Here is a 5,181-nt window from a genome sequence, read left to right as displayed (position 1 = left end):
TTTTTTTTAAATATTGGGGGACTGTTTATCAACAAAAATTGATGTGTAAAAAAAAATTTGATATTTAAAAAAAAAAATGAATAAACACTTTATCATAATGTTGCTTGATTGGTCTGTCTGTATTTCTGAGGTCAGCATCTCTGCACTCAAATCCTTCTCCGGCTTTTGTTCTGAAGGCAATAGAATTTCCTTAAAGGAAATGTTGCCATTTTGAACATAAATTCATAGGAATCAGTGGTTAAAATGGTTCCAGTTGGCAGGGCCTGAGAGCAGGCGTGAGAAATTCATGTATTCCCCTTCTACGGAGATGGGCTGCTGAATCCTTCAGGCAGGACTTGGAAGTGGAAGAGCATTACACAACACAAAACGGAGCGCTTGGCCCCAGCACTGTCTGCTGGCAAAATGAATGAGGCACTCCTGGTGTCTCCTCATTTCCACCCAGATTAGGAGAGGGTTGGTTTTATTTTTCTGGAGCTGTAAACTAATCTCTTGGGACATCAAAAAATTGACATTTATATCCCTAGAAAGCTCGTAACAGTTTTAGTTAGAAATAACTTTTTTTAAAGTCCCATTCTCTTAATGTCATGTAATAGATTTTTGAAAGGGGGAGCAGAGGATCTTCCTCCTCCGAAACCTGTGGCGCAGCCAGCTAACCCTATGCGGCAGCGTTTGTCTCGTGGAGCAGTAATTCCTTTTTCATACCCTGAAAAGCAGGTGCACGTCGTCTTGAGACAAGCGCTGAGGCTTTTTGCCCATTTTAACTCTCAGCTCTCCAGCGAGCTGTCAGTGCTAGCGCCAGATGAGCAGAGCCGCTCAAAAACGCAAAGCGTTATGAAGCAGTTGCTTTGACAAAGCACTTCTTGGACTGCGGTTTCCTCCTCACGTGCTCAGGGCTCTACATGTGATGCTGTCGTCACCGTTACAGCTAAGTTATGTCATTAAGGCAGGTATTAATTAGGAGGGCAAAACTGCGTTTTGAATTCTGGGGTGGGAAAGGGGAAGGTTTTAACGTGTGGGCTGCTACAGCCCCCTTCATACCTTGGCCAAAACGTTGTTTGCAGTTTCTTCTGTAGGGAGGTGATTTCAGGACTAAATACTCTGACTGTTTGAAAACTATTTTGAGCACTTGGGTCTTGCCCTTTCTGCTTTATGGAGATGGTTTTCTTTCGGTACCGTATACAAGTGCAAATTAATGACACTTACAGTTGCGTACATTTTTGGGATTGTCCCAGACACTCTGATTTGCAGCATTAGCACTTTTAAATCTGCAGCTCCTCATGTGACCGAGAGAGGTGCAGACCCTGTGTAATAAATGTAAAGCTTACTGCACGTTGGTGTGCTTTCCTTGGTTAGCTGGTATGGATGCTTTAGGAGTAGGACAAGGAACTCCCCCCTACCCTCCCCCAGAGGTTTACAGTTTAAAAATTGCAGATGAAGGTTTCTTCGAGCAGTCACGTGGGTGCAGGGACTGCATTAAGAGCAGGAGCCGGATGCAGAGAGGTGAGCGTTGCGTCATACCACTTCCTGCACCAGAATAGTTCAGAGAATGGTCAACAGCAGAAAGGTGACTGAGCCATCGCTCATAAATTCCGCAGTGCCACTCATTCGGGTCCACTGCCTCATTTCTCTGCCATCTCATGGTTTCAGCACGTGCCTGGTGTTGCTTTGCCAAGTGAACCACTGTTGGGGCAGGTATGTCACCAGGATGGGATTTGGGAAATCCTGCTGGCCAGTCTGGCTTTGGATTCACTCCAGCCTTACGTCAATTATCTGCTCGGCCTCTTTTTTCCCTAGGGGTAAACTGGGGGTGAAGGACCCCCTCGGAAGCGTAATCACTCCACTATGACATAATTGTCTCTGACAACCAAGCTCACTAATTACAAGGTGCTGTCATGATTGCCAATAAAAGCATTGAGTCATGCAGACAAGGATGCGAGTGGTTGAAATCCCTACAACAGCAGCTGCCAAAGGAGTGTCTAGTTCCGAGTCCCTTTGTTAACAAATGAAAATGGGGAACATTTTAAAATCAGAACGCTTGTGCCTGGTTGTGGAAATGGAGGTGCCGGGCTGCGTGTTGGTCATGCGATGCAGGGCTCGCTCTTTACTCATCCTGATAAACCTGCCGTTTCTCCCTTGGTTTTTCCAAATACTAAATTTTTTTCTTGCCTAAATCTATACTGCTACCTCCTAAAATGTTTGTGTCACTTTAATTTCCTTCCGGGTGACTGGCAACCTTATTAAAGTGCTGTACGACTGCACTGCGTGATAAGGTACGTATCTTAGGAGGACGCTATCTTGCCCTTACCGCACCTTGCTGCAGGAGCTGAGACACACCTCACTGACTCATTCTGGCCTTCCTTGCTATCCCGATGGCTCCTCTCTGTGGGTGATGTTCTTCATGCTAACTTTGAGCTGTAAATATTGCACAAAATATATTATATATTTTTATATCCTGCCCCAAGGAGTTACAAATCTCTTTGAGAGGAGGATAAGAAGCAGACTAGCACGTGGCGGGAGCGGGATGGTTCTTCCTGACCCTCTCCAGGGAGAACGGGAGCTCCCTTTAAATGCTGGGAGCGGGGAATTTTCCATGTAAATCCGTAGTTGTGTGGTGGGTGCTATAAGGGATTACAACCAACTCGTTCTACTTGGAGTAAAGCAGAGACTTGGGGCATTCAAAACAGCCAGGAGAACTGCAGGACACCAGGAAGTCTGGCGTACCGTGGGATTATACAGGGGTATGCGCTGAGCTGCCTCTGGTGCCTCCAGAGCAACAAAGAGCGCAAACATGCGTTTACCTGCTGGCTGGTGCTGTACGGACTGGGGTTTTTTTTTATACCCTGAGCATGCTTTAAATCCTAAAATTGACCAGTGAATTCAAAGACGGTGCATTGGATCTGTTGTGCTTCTTTAAAAGGGCTGACTTCAGCTTGCTGCTCTCTCCAGCCATTTCTTGGGGCTCAGGCTCAAATGGTTCATGCTCAGGACTGCTACTCCGGAGTTGTGTGTGTGCTTTAGTGGGGTCGTTTCCCTCCCGCCTACCCCCAGTCCGGCAGGAAGAGCTTTACCTTCTTCCCCAGGTGCGGAGACAAGCTCCCGTCCTTGTTGGGATCTCACTCAACGCAGCGCTTCTGCTTCTCCAGGTGCTGGTGGGGAGCTGAGAAAAGAAGAGGAGCTTTACGATTTGGCTCGGTTTTATGCCAAGCACTAACGAGCTGTGCCCTCTTCCCTTCCCTGGGAGTTTCTCCCACACTTTCCAAAGCTGTTAAACTGGCTGGGCCGTTCCTGCGAATGCAGGGAAGGAGCAAGCTTGGCCTGGCGTGTTTTCTCCGTCCCAGCCCTTGCTCAGCTCATCCCTTCCCCACCAGCAGGTTATTTAGGGAGGAAAGGGTGGGAATGGCGCAGGGAACGCGCTCCTGAGGCCTGCTGGCTTTTCCTTTTTTAATTGCTTTTACTTTCGGTTCCATTTTCAGTTTTCAGGGTTGGGCGTTGAAGGGCGATAAGCCAGCTCTGAGGGACAGCCCCATCGGGGCTTTTCACCTGAATCTCAGGAGGAAAGTTTATTAATAATTTTATCTTTTATTTCTTCAACCCCCACCTCCATTCAGCCTCTGCACCCACTCCCAGCTCTGTCCTGTGATGGCGAGCAGGGATTGTATTTGGGGTTTTTTAGGATGTTGTCCCAGTGATAGAGATTTCGGCTTGAGCAACACTTTTCTGGCCCGTTTTTGGCTCTGAGGTGCCACGGAACCAAGCACGTGGACCTTAGCAGAGAGACTGGTTCCCTGTTCATCTTGGGCCTGCCATGGGGGGTGCCATGCAGACTCCCCCATTTTTCCCTCGGGCCACTGAATTTTTCTCTTTCTTTTGAAGCTGGGCCCTGCCAGCACCCCGAAGTGCAGCAAAGCCATGGGCTGGGCCCTGGCTAGGGGGGCTGGGGGGCTGGTGGCCGCCTCGCCTGGTGTCCCCGAACTGGGGCCTGCTGACCCCCCTGCGTGTCCTCTCAGGGGGCACCCAACACCGTCATCCCCTCGTGTCCCTTCAGGGGGCTGTGAGGGACCCAACGCCATCTCCCCTCATCCCCATCACGTCACCTCACTGTGCCCAACACCATCTCCCCTGTTGTCCCCTCACTGTCCCCAATGCCATCTCCCCCCAGTCCCTCACTGAGCCTGGGGCTGCGAGGAACCCGATGCCATCTCCCTTCACCCCCTCACTGTCCCCAACACTATCTCCCCATATGTCCTCTCATTGTGCCAAAAAGTCCCCTCAGCTGGGTCATGAGGGACCCAGTGCCATCTACCCTCATGTCCCCAGTGCCATCTTCCTTCACAACCCCTCATGTCCCCTCACTGTCCCCGATGCCATCTCCCTTCACATCCCCTTCATGTCCCCTCTCTGTGCCCAATGCCGTCTCACCTGATGTCCCCTGACTGGGTCATGAGGGACCCAGCGCCATCTTCCCTTACATCCCCTTCATGTCCCCTCGCTGTCCCCAAAGCCAGTTCTCTTCACATCCCCCTCACGTCCCTTCACTGTCCCCAGCGCCATCTCCCCTCATGTCCCCTCGCTGTCCCCCGCCCCATCTTCCCTCACACCTCACTCACATTCCCTCACTGTCCCCAGCGCCATCTCCCCTCACGTCCCCTCACTGTCCCCAATGCCATCTCCCTTCACATCCCCCTCACGTCCCCTCACTGTCCCCAACGCTGCCTCACCTCATGTCCCTGACTGGATCATGAGGGACCCAGCACCATCTCCCCTCGTGTTCCCTCACTGTCCCAAATGCCATCTCCCCTCAAGTCCCCGCACCGAGCCCAGGGCCGTGAGGGACCCAGCGCCATGTCCCCCCCCCACCCCCAGCACGGCCGCCTCCGTGAAGGACCCGCGGGCGCCATTAGCGGCGGCCCGGCGGGGCGGTCCCCGGTGCCGGCTGCCGGGGGCGGGCAGCGCCGTTCCCCTCCCTCCCGCCGTCCCTCCCGCCTGACCTCAGTTCCTGGCGGAGCGCGGTGCCCGTCACGAGTGCGGCCCCGCTCCGCTCCCTCCTCCCCGCGGGGCCCCGTTCGCCTCCGCGTCCGCCGCGGGGGGCCCCGGCGCGGCCATGGCGCCCTGAGCGCCGGCGGAGGCCGCCACCCCGCAGCCGGCAGGCCGGGCCGGGGCCGGGCCGGGGCAGCCGGCAGG

Source organism: Rissa tridactyla, chromosome 16 (assembly GCF_028500815.1).
Source record: "Rissa tridactyla isolate bRisTri1 chromosome 16, bRisTri1.patW.cur.20221130, whole genome shotgun sequence".
Lineage (NCBI taxonomy): Eukaryota > Metazoa > Chordata > Aves > Charadriiformes > Laridae > Rissa > Rissa tridactyla.
The sequence above is the reverse complement of the archived record's forward strand: the minus strand, read 5'-3'. Positions refer to the sequence as shown.